Genomic DNA, 12,196 nt, shown 5'->3' on the forward strand with positions numbered 1-12,196 from the left:
GGAGAGAACTGATTCTTAGAGGCTGTCCTCTGATCTCCACACACTCTCTCCTCGAATAATAAATAATAAAATATAATAGATTAGTGAGAGGAGACAAGTGTGCCGGCTCATGTAAATAATGCCAGCATTAGAGAGGCAGATGAAAGAGGTCATTCTGACACACAATTGCGATACGCTGTCTTAATTTAAAAGGTGTAGGTGAGGACAGAAATAAAACTAGCATGCTGGCCTAGCACACAGGAGGCTTAGGGTCAGTCCCTAGAATGACAAGAACACACACACACACACACACACACACACACACACACACACATCACACACCAACAAAAAAACAAAGGCAGCAAAAACAGACCTGAACTTCACTAATAAGCGGACTGAAATGTTTGCTTTTTATTTTTTCTAGACAGAGTCTGTCTGTGTTATTCTGGCTATCTGTCCCAGAACTCAGAGATCCGCCTGTCTCTGCTACCCGAATTCTGGGATCAAAGGTGTGCGCCGTCACACCTGGCTTGATGAATACTGTTTTTCAGGGTCACACAGAATTCAAGAATGAGCTTTAGATTGAAGTCTAGTCCCTCCTCTCCCCTTGGGTAAATTCCTCAGTGTAACTGGGGCATGTGGTGGTTATTTTTGTCTATTTGGGTTGCTGTGAGGACCCAAGGCATCTCGTGTCAGCCACCGTCAGCACGGCTTCCTTGAAAACCTCAGTGTCAAACACAGGAACACACAAAGCACACCAGTAACTCCGCAAGGCAATTCATTTGTACAAAAGTGGTCCAGACCCCAAACCAGACTAGGCAGCACACGGGGGCAGGGGAGTTACTTGGTTTTTATTCTAACGTAGATGGTGCCAGTGCCTTTCCCCATTGGCTGGAATCCAACCTCACAGTCTTCAGGATTGGCTAATTTTAAAAGCATTAGTGCAAAAAAAAATGAAGGAAAGGGATAAAGGTTCAGCTGAGCAGACGGGGAGACACTGAAAGATTTGCATAAACGTTTCACTAGATAGAAGAGATAACAGTGGAGGAGGTTTGCAGACTATTGGAACTTGGTGAGCACACTACCTTTGGTAGAAAACACAAAACGTTTCTCACACTGGATTAAGAAGACATCTCTTCTGATCCACTCATTCCTAACTGCAAAGCCTTGAGCAGCTGCCGTCAATTCCTCATGGACACAGGCAGTGGCCTGGTAGAACGTTACCTAGCATTTCAGCTTGTGTTGTGGAAACGCAAGGGTGTTTTGTGCTTGGCTACCTTTCACAAGCCGGCTCCTCTGGGCATCTTCCCCGCTCTGATCCACTTTTAAAGAATTTTGTGTGTGGCCACCGCTGTTCCCCTCTGAAATCTTGTCCGGATTTCTCCTGTCTCCGGGATTCGTGGGCATGTTTGGTGCTGGCCTGTTTTCATCCAGTGTCTGGGACTTTGAAGCCCCGCTGGCGCTCCGCTCTGGCAGTCGCGTCTTGTTGACTATCCTGGTCTCTTCCCGGTCATTACGTCTGTTCTTTTTGGAGCTCCTGTTTATTAGGATAGCATACTGTCAGAGAAGGCCGATCCTCTCATGGCCTTTCTTTTCCGTTGTCCTTCCCACTGCCTTTTGTCTTTATTTTCTTGGAGAGCCTCAACTTGACATGGAAGAGCCAACCCAGAGCCTTCCACATACCAGATGAGTACTCCGCCCCTGGACTGTCCCAAAGCCTATGTTGTGTTTGTAAATGCTGTTTTTTTTTTTTTTTTGGTTTTTCGAGACAGGGTTTCTCTGTGGCTTTGGAGGCTGTCCTGGAACTCACTCTGTAGACCAGGCTGGCCTCGAACTCACAGAGCTCCGCCTGCCTCTGCCTCCCGAGTGCTGGGATTAAAGGCGTGCGCCACCAACGCCCGGCTCTGTAAATACTGTTTTGATATTCTAAATTTCCAACAATTCTTTCTTGCTCTTCAATAGCTTTTTATATACCATGCTATTCTTCTATCTTCACTACTCTGACTATACTAGTGTTTTTAAAGTTTTACACTGAAAAATGTATTATACAGGATTGCATAAAGCCATTGCCATGCAAGCATGTAATGTACTTGGAGCATATTCAAAATGTATCCCATATCCCTCCACCTTCTCCCCACTCCTTTAGTCCCATTAGTCCCCTGTGATCCCCAGACAGTTTGGTTTGTTTGTTCTGTTGGTTAGTTGGTTGGTTTTTTTTGAGACAGGGTTTCTTTGTGTAGCTCTGGCTATCCAGAAACTAGCTCTATAGACCAGGTTGGCCTCAAACTCACAGAGATCTGTCTGCCTCTTACTCCTGAGTGCTGGGGTTAAAGGTGTGTGCCACCATTGCCCAGCCTGACTTTTATTTTATTTAAAAAATATTTAGTTAGTTGTATTTTATGTATTTATATATACATGTATGTATGTATGTATGTGCCTCTCTGTGTGTGTGTGTGTGTGTGTGTGTGTGTGTGTGTGTGTGTGTGTGTGTATGTGTGTGTGTGTGTACTCTACATGCATGCAGGAGCCTGAGGAGATCAGGAGAGAGCATTGGATCTCCTAGAACTAGAAAGGTAGGTAGTTGTCCCGGGTCCTGGGAACTGATCCTAGGTCTCCTGCAAGAGCAGTCTCTCCTACCCCTGGTGTTATTTTTATTTTCAATTATTTGTATATGGGAGAGGGATTGTGCACATGACTGCGGTGCCTGTGGAGGCCAGAAAAGAGTGAATTTCCTGGAACTGGAGTTACAAGTAGTTGGGAGCAGCCCTGCCCCACATTGGTGCTGGAATGAAACTTGGGTCCTCTGCAAATGGAGTTTGTGCTCTAAATCGCTGAGCCAGAGCCCTTTCTCCAGCCGCTTTCACACCGTCTGTACGCATGTTCTTCTATATGCGTCACATCTAGGACCTGCCAACCTGGGTAAATGAGATGCTTGTCTTTCTGAGACCGAGTTCATTAACTGATCTCTAGTTACGTTAATTTTCCTACCGGTGACACAATTTCACTATTCTCTATGCTGAAAAAAAATCCCCACTGTCTGCATTTTCTTTATCATCCTCTGTGGTTGGACCGAGGTTGATTCTATAACCAGCTACCGTGAATGGCACTATAGTAACATCAGGGAGAAAGTGTCTCTGTGATGTGTTGACTTAGAGGCCCTTGGGCAAACACTGGGAGTCATCACAGGGTAAACCTACTTTTAGCTCTGAGGAACCTCCATGTTGGTGGCCATGGTGGTTGGACTAGTTTTTATTCCCACCAGCAGTTTGTGTGGTTCCCTTTTGCCCACATCCTCATTAGTATTTGTTGTTTTCTTAACTCTGCCATTCCAACTGAGGTGACATGAAGCTCACAGTAGTTTTTATTTGCACTTCTCTGGTGGCTGATGACGTTGAATGTTTTTCATATTTTGAATTTTTCTTTATATATATGACCATCAGAGGACAATTTGTGAGAGTCAGTGCTCTCCTGTCACCAGGTGAGTTCTCTAGATGAAACTCAAGAATTTAGTCCTAAGGCTGAGTGGCCTGTCCAAGCCCCTTTTTGTAGCCCTGGCTATCCAGGAACTCACTATGTAGACCAGGACGGCCTTGAACTCACAGAGATCTGCCTGCTTCTGCCTCCAGAGTGCTGGGATTAAAGGTGTGTGATACCACATCCATCTTTATGTGTCTGTTCCTGTGGCTCTGTAGCACAACTTGAAATCAGATATGGTAATATTTCTAACATTATTCTTTCAGTTCAGGTTTCCTTTGGCTATCTGGGGTCCTTTGTACTTCTATACGAATTTAAAGATTGTTTTTTTTTTCTATTTCTGGAAAGAATAACATTGGCATTTTGGTGGGATTACATTGAATTTGTAGAATACTTTTGGTAGTTTAGTATTTGTAACGAGCATTCTTCCCACCAGTCTGGTCCCTAAGCTGTGTCAGTCCCAATGAACACGCAGGACACTATATTAATTATGAAGCTGTTGGCCGTTTGCTATGGTTTCTTGCTGGCTAGCTCTGACTTAATTATTAACATATAACTGCTAATCTGAGTATTTCCCCATGGTCTTCTCTTACCGGAGGAAGGGTCCAGACATCTTACTCTTCTCACCTCCTACATGGTGACTGACTCTGCCTCTGTTTCCCAGAATCTTCCACCTCTCCTAGTCCCACCTATCTTGCTTCCCTATTGGCCAACAGTGCTTTATTCATCAACCAATAAGACAAACATGTACACAGAAGGACTTCCCTCATCAAGTATCAATTATTAAAATCCATCAGTATTAGAGGGCTTTTTATCTTCTAGAACCTTGTGTCTATTCCTTTCATCTGTGTTAATACCAGATTCTCTCTCTCTCTCTCTCTCTCTCTCTCTCTCTCTCTCTCTCTCTCTCTCTCTCTATCTCTATCTCTCTCTCTCTGTGTCTCTCTGTGTCTCTCTCTTTCTCTTCCTCCTCCTCTCTCTCTCCTCCCCTTCTCTCTCTCTGTGGTTTTTATTTTTTTTTTGCTGTTTGTTTTTCAAAAGAGGGTTTCTCTGTGTAGCCCTGGCTGTCCTAGAATTCACCCTGTAGATCAGGCTGGCCTCAAACTTAGGGATCTGTCTGCCCCTGCTTCCTGTGTGCTGTTTCTTCTCCTATATATCTTCTGCCTGGCTGTCCCTGTAGACCTGTCTTCTAGTTCTTCACCCGTGTTTTAGTTACGGAAACTCCGTGCCACAGATGCAGTGGCTGTCTGTCTTCAGAGTGTTCTCTCTATACCACCTGTTTACTGGGAACCAGTCTCCTGCCCTTCCTCCTCCCCTTTCTTCTTTAAAATTAACTTAGTTGCATTTTTTAGGGAGGAAAATACGTTCTTCACAGAGAAAGGGTAGTTATTCCTGGATGCCAATACTCTAGTGACTGAATGTCAACTAAAGAGCATAATACTTAAACCATTTTCCCAAATATATGTTCAGTCAGTATCCCAATGCCAGCCTTAATCCTGCCCAGTGTCTCGGTTCTAGTTTATAGACAACTTTGTATGCTCTATGGACCTCAAGTCTGCTGCTTAGAGATGTGTGTTTGGGAACGATGCTCTTGCTGGCCTCTGATGAGCCCTGGTTTGCTTCTTGGTTTTCCTTTCTGCTGACTTACAATTTAACTTTCTCAGTTTTGTAAGTTTTTTTTTAACTCCTAAAATTCTGTTACTCACACTATTTCTTCTCCCTTTTAATAAAAAAATTGAATTATTCTCATTTTAATAGAAGTTTAGGGGCAAACAAAATTTTTGGTAAGTCATCTTTAATTAGCATCCCTAGAAAAGATATGCTTAGTGTAATGCTTTATTCTGAAAAGTTAAGGGTTTTCTTTTGTGTGCCAGAAATGCAAACTAAAGCACTTTAATGAGATCAACAACGCATCTTAGAAAATGTACTCATTAATTTCATACCGATCTTTAGTGTTTTGTCCATCATAACTGCTCTGTGGTAAATGTTTCTATTCATTGGCAAAACCCTCTTAGGCCGTTCGTCACCTTTCGTGTGGCTGGAGACATAAACAACATGTGTAACCCAGATGGGCTGTGAAATCCAGGCCCCCGCTTTGTGACGCTCCTTCACAACATCACAGGCTTCCAAACACACATCCTCAAGGCTGCTTACGCTGGCTTGCTTGCTGGCAGCTCTCAAGAAGGAGGTCTCTGGGTGACTAAGGAAGAACTCCAACTCACAAAACATGTTATAGCCAATGTCTATTTTGATGAGTTTTTAGAATACTTTATCTTCTTCCTATAGAATATGATGGGGGTAGCTTTGGACCGGTCAGTAGGGCAGGGACGTGGGGGTAAAAAAGATTGGCAAGAATTTTGGTCCACAGTAAGTGTGCTGGATTGTTTTGTGTCCATTTGACGCAAGTTGGAGTTGCCTGAAAGGAGGGAGCCTCAAGTCATAAGATAGATGTAGAGAATTTTCTTAACTAGTGATTTATTGGGGAGGGTCCAGCCAAATGTGGGTGGTGTCATCCCTGGGCTGGTGAGTCTGGCTTGAGGAGGACCCTGTAGGTGTCCAGACAGGAAAGTGAACCGTGAAGAGATGAGAATGAAAACTCGGTTCAGACTGATTTCAACAACCTGGATCAAGACTTCCGGGAGTCTAATGTCAAGGAGCATAATTAGGGGTGGGGGGTTCCTGGCATAATTCAATCCCCTGTGCACAAAGAAGCGCAGATACATTGAAGCTCATCTCAGGATTCATGTCATTTCTTCCAAGAAGGGGGCTTCTAGAGAGAGACTCCCTGCACTAGCTTAAGGGCCCAGGGAAGGTTCTGGCCTGGCTCAGTCATATTAGCTACCTCTCTCTGGTCCTGGTTGCGGAAGCCTGGGGTAGCCTCTGATAAGGTAAGGGTCACTTAGATTATTAGTTATGCCCAGTCCTCGTTGTGGGGGTTTGGGGAGCCCTGGCTTTAAGAGTCATTTAGGTTACTAGCCACCTCTCCTCCTGGTTGTAGAAGCTAGTTATGGCCTGGCCCCACAGATAACACCGATCACCAAGCTATTAATCACCCCCAATCCCCAGCATTCTGTATGGAAGAAGGGGTTTTTACATCTTCCCCACTGGAAACACAATTCTGCATGCTTCATATACCTGGTTTCTCTGGAGATCTGTGGGTGCAAGGACTTCCATTCCATGCTCCCAGCACTGGCTTGTATAAGAAAGCAGGTTGAGCAAGGCAAGGGGAGCCCAGCCAGTAAGCAGCTCCCCTCCATGGCCTCTGCCTCAGCTCCTGCCTCCAGGTTCCTGCCCTGCCTGAGTTCCTGCCCTGACTTCCTTCACTGACAAACAGTGATATGAAAGAGTAAACACACCAGGCAGTGGTGGTACATACCTTTACTCCCAGCGCTCGGCAGGCAGAGGCAGGCGGATCTCAGTGAGTTCGAGACCAGCCTGGTCTACAAGAGCTAGTTCCAGGACAGCCTCCAAAGCCAGAGAGAAACCCTGTCTCGAAAAACCAACCCTTTTCTCCTGGACTTGCTTTTGGTCATGGTGTTTTATCACAGCACTAGAAGTCCTAGTGTTTACACCTTCCTCATTTGACTGTGTGTGGGTTTATGTTCTGTTTTGTTTGGGTTTTTTGAGACAAGGTTTCTCGGGCTGTCCTGTAACTATTTCTATAGACCAGTCTGGTCTTAGCCTCACAGAGATCTGCCTAGCTCTGCCTCCTGAGTATTGGGATTAAAGGCGTGTGTCGTCACGCCAGGTTACATTTTCCTCACGTTGGGTCCTAATTTTGTGGCAATTCGGGGAGTTCCACATGTGACACCCTTCTGACAGCTGATTTCAAGATGGCTGATTTCTGTTGGTCTCAGTCTGGCAGGTGACTCACAGCCCAATGCTATCAGCAGGGCTGGGTGTGTTCTCACACGTCAGTGATCCCTACACTTCGGAGCCCAGCCCCAGCTACCTAAGGAAAGAGTCTGTCTTTAGCAAACAAACAAACAAAAGCAAGCCCACTGCCCCCAAACAAAACCACAAACACCTAGCACTGCAGCCTGTGGTCTCAGACATGCCCTTGGCAGCCTGGTTAAGTGTTAGTCAAAACATGGTGCCTTACACTGGCTTGGACCTCTGCAGTGCAAAGAGTTTAGATTTTGCTTGTTCTTTCATAACTGACAGACTAGGTTAGTTAACTGTGATGTTACTGATAATGGCTTCAAATGTGACCGAGTCGATGGCTTAGTGGGTCAAAGCACTTGCAATCAATCCTAATGAACTGGGTTTGATCCCCAGAGCTCACACAACAGCAGGGGAGAATTGACTCCTGTAAGTGGCCCTCAGATCTCCACCTGTGTGCTACGGCGTGCTCGTGTACACGTTCTAAAGAGCAAAGTTAAGAGAGGCTGCTGTTGAAACAGCAACAGCACCTACAGCAAGTTTTCACTTAGTGCCTGCTACCCGCCGGTTGCTGTATGAAATACTATCTGATCTATGCAGGCGATGGCGATTGGGCAGATCTACTAGTACAGCGAAGGGAGGGGAGGGGGGCGCTCTAAGAGGTTGAGCCTGAAGTGGTGGTGCAAGGCTTCGATCGCCCCACTTGGAAGGCAGAGGCAGGCAGAGCTCCTAGTTCAAGGCCAGCCTGGTCTACACAGCCAGTTTCAGGACAGCCAGAACTACATGGTCAGACTGTTTGAAAGAAGGGGGGAGGGAAGGGAGGGGGAGGGGGAGGAGTGGGGAGGGACGGACAAGGCTAGAGAGGTGGCTGGGGCAGTGAAGCGTTTGTCATGCGAGCTTGAGAATGAGTTGGTTAGTTTTTGTTTATTATGAGGAGAGCAGGCTGAGCAAGCCCCAAAGAGCAAGCCCGGAAGCTGCTTTCCTTCACTGTCTCTGCTCCCAACTTACCTGCCCTGCTCTCCTCGGTGATGGCCTGTGACCTCGTGACAGAGGACTGTCTATGCAGGGCCACCCCAGGGGTGACAGTGCCCGCAGGAGGCTGGGCCTTCCCGCGTCAATCACTATCAACAAATGCTCCACGGGCCAGTCTTACGGAGGCATTTTCTCACGTGAGGCTTCTTCCTCCCAAGTGACTCTAGTTTTTGTCCACAAAAACTGGCTGGTGTGGGATGGAGAGATGGTTCAGCAAAGAGCACTGGCTGTTCTTCCAGAGAGCCTGGGTTCAATTCCCAGCAATCACATGGTGGCTCACAACCATCCATAATGAGACCTGGCGCCCTCTTCTGCTAAGCAGGCATACATGCCTGCCAAACACTGTATACATAATAAATAAATCTTTAAAGAAGAAGAAAACAAACAAACAAACAAAAACTAACCAGTGCAAGCATTATCAGCCAACCTAATTTTGAGAACGCAGGCTTGTGTCTCTGCCTCCTGTTTACTGGGACTAAAGGTGTGTGCCACCACACCTAGCCTCGAGGTTCCTTCTTTGAAATAAGCCTGTGTAGGAGTAAACAGGAGGCAGAGACACACAGATCTCTGTGAGTTCAAGGCCAGATTGGTCTAAACTGAATTCCTGCTCCGTCTAGGTTGCATAGTAACTCTGTCTCCAAACAACAACAACAACAAAGTGGCCTTCAACTTGAGAGTCATGAATTCCTGGGGCTAGAGAAATGACTCAGTGATTGAGAGCACTGACTGCTCTTCCTGTGTATGATTGTCGGTACACACACGACAGCTAGCCACCATCTGCCACTCCAGTTCCGGGAGATCCCACACCGTCTTCTGACTCCCGAGGGCACCATGTCTGTGCTGCATACATGCTGGAAAACACTCATGCGCATAAAATCAAAATGAATTTCTAAAAGAAAATGGGATTTCTAACCACCGGGAAAAGGAAAGGTTGAGGGAAGACTGCAGGATGGACTGAAGTCGTGTTGGGACTCTTAGGACGACTGTCACTGGAATGCAAGCATGCCCCAGCATGGTTTGAGACAGTCAAATGAGCCCTGAGTAGGCCAGGCTCTGTAAAGCCTGTGGGGACACCAGACCTTGAGCAGAAACCCACTTCCCCTTCGGCCTGGGAACAGGCAGCTGCGAGATAATGTTTACTGAAAACAATTCAGTGCTATAAAGCTCTTGATAGGGCTCAGATAAGGGCTCGCTCACTGAAAAACCATGACTTTGATCCCCCCTACGGCTAGATGCCTCTTCCTGCTCCCTGCAGTTTCTCCCCGATTCTGGGGCCGGAGATTAAACCACCAGCCAGGAGGGTGAGAAGTCTGGGAAGAATTGTATGTAGATGGATGGCAGAAGTCCTTAAAAAAGGAAGCATTTTTTTCTTGGGGTCTCCTCCTAAGCTGACTTGGGAAGCATAAAATTTTCTTAAAGCAACCAACCGGTCTCTGTGTCATCTATCCCGACCACCTCGCTACATTCTCTGATGCAGGCTGCACAGCAGGTGCGACAATTGGAGGTTCCACCGAGATCGTGAAAGCGAGGTAAGTGAGCGGGTTCGTCTCTTTTTCTGGCCAGGGACAGATTGGGGAAAAAAGAAAAGAAACCATGGGGAATAGTTCTGGGAAGCTTGAATTACCGTATCAAGTTAAAAAGTTACTTGAAGGACATGGGACTACAGTAAAGTCTAAAACCTTGGAAGGCTTTTTAAAATGGATTGAACGTGCCAGTCCATGGTTCATTACTGGGGGAGGCTTAAGTGTCCCAGATTGGAAGGATGTTCGCTATGATCTTTAGAGTCGGGTGTTGGTGGCATATGCCTTTAATCCCAACACTCGAGAGACAGAGGTAGGTAGGATGGAGGCCATCCTTGTATATAGAGCGAGTTCCAGGACAGCCTCCAAAAGGATAGAGAGAAACCCAGTCAAAAAAAAAAAAAAAAAAAAAGGAGGGTAAAATAAGAAATAAAATAAAAAATCTCCAGTCTTTCACCTGATCCACTGAGGTCAGGAAAGTAAAGGAAAACTCAGAGATCTAAAAGGATAGCTAACAAGTAAGGCTATAAGTATGTATTGAAAAGGGGGTACCAAGCTAGGGGTACCAGATTAAATGTCTAGGCCTTTGCCTAACAAAGGTCAAAAAAGAAAAGCGGAACCTAAGAAGTTGCCCTCAGTTGGAGGGTGGATTGGAGAATCATCCTCAATGGGAGGATGGATTAAAGATAGATAAATTAAAAAATTGGTAAAGTTAATAAATAAGGCCAGTCTTTCACCTGATCCACTGAGGTCAGGAAAGTAAAGGAAAACTCAGAGATCTAAAAGGATAGCTAACAAGTAAGGCTATAAGTATGTATTGAAAAGGGGGTACCAAGCTATGGGTACCAGATTAAATGTCTAGGCCTTTGCCTAACAAAGGTCAAAAAAGAAAAGCGGAACCTAAGAAGTTGCCCTCAGTTGGAGGGTGGATTGGAGAATCATCCTCAATGGGAGGATGGATTAAAGATAGATAAATTAAAAAATTGGTAAAGTTAATAAATAAGGCCAGTCTTTCACCTGATCCACTGAGGTCAGGAAAGTAAAGAAAAACTCAGAGATCTAAAAGGATAGCTAACAAGTAAGGCTATAAGTATGTATTGAAAAGGGGGTACCAAGCTAGGGGTACCAGATTAAATGTCTAGGCCCTCACCTAACAAAGGTCAGGAAAGACAGGGAACCTAAGATAAGAAGTTGCCCTCAGTTGGAGGGTGGATTGGAGGATCATCCTCAATGGGAGGATAGATTAAAGATGGGTGTTAAAAAAAATTGGTAAAGTTAATAAATAAGGTATTAGTATTCAGTAAAGAAAAAGACAAAGGTACATAAAATAAAAAATGTTTACATTTATATGGGGTAGGTTATTGATACAAATTTAAGGTCAATTTTGTGAGTCATCTCTAAAAACTTTTGGCAAAAGCCTGGCCTTTCCACTTTGCATCTACAGAATTACAAGGAGTGGGTATGGCTGTAGCCCCTGAGTGTAGCTCAAAACTTCTCTAATGAAGAAATGATGAGGGACATACAGGACTTTTTCAACCTTTTGTTTTAATTCAAAGATTGACTGGAGTTGTTCTGTTAAAAAAGTTTCAGTTCAACAAACTAATCATCACAGCCTAGGCAAAAGGAGAGATATGTATGCTTGGTCTGTGTGTATGGACATAGCCATGTCAGTATGTATGAAGTGTGAAATGTAAATGCGTGAATGTTGACAAAAGCAACTGTTCTAATTGCCTTGGATATGATTAAAGGGATACTTAACTCCCTTCAAACAGTTAAAAACTACCTAAATCGATTTAGATATAGCCAAAAGAAACATTCAGTCAGTCGGTTAATATTTTAACAAAAAATTCAAGTTAAGCCCTCAGAGCCAGTCAATTAAAAGAGAGAGAGAGAGAGAGAGAGAGAGAGAGAGAGAGAGAGAGAGAGAGAGAGAGAGAGAGAGAGAGGTTTTTTCAGGGAACTGCCCTGCCGCTTTGGCAGGCCCCCACCCCCAAAGGTGTCTGAGTAGATGCAAATTAGGCCTTGTCAGCTCAGATACAAATGAGGCCTTGTCAGCTAGTGAGAGCTACAGGTTAGGAAAAAAAAAAGGGACTATTTGGGACATAGTATAGTTTACAATCCTTAAATGATTCTCAAAGGTACTTAATGGTTATGTGGTTATGTCCCTTTTAAAGGACATCTACTAATAATTTAAATAGTGATCCCAATTCACCTAGATAGTTAACTAAGGAGGGTAGACAAATCCTTCTACTGTTATGGTCCAACTTCAACATTTCATACAAAATTTAAAAAAATAAAAAAGGGGGAGT

The sequence above is a fragment of the Mesocricetus auratus genome, unplaced genomic scaffold (genome assembly GCF_017639785.1).
Source record: "Mesocricetus auratus isolate SY011 unplaced genomic scaffold, BCM_Maur_2.0 Super-Scaffold_100011, whole genome shotgun sequence".
NCBI lineage: Eukaryota > Metazoa > Chordata > Mammalia > Rodentia > Cricetidae > Mesocricetus > Mesocricetus auratus.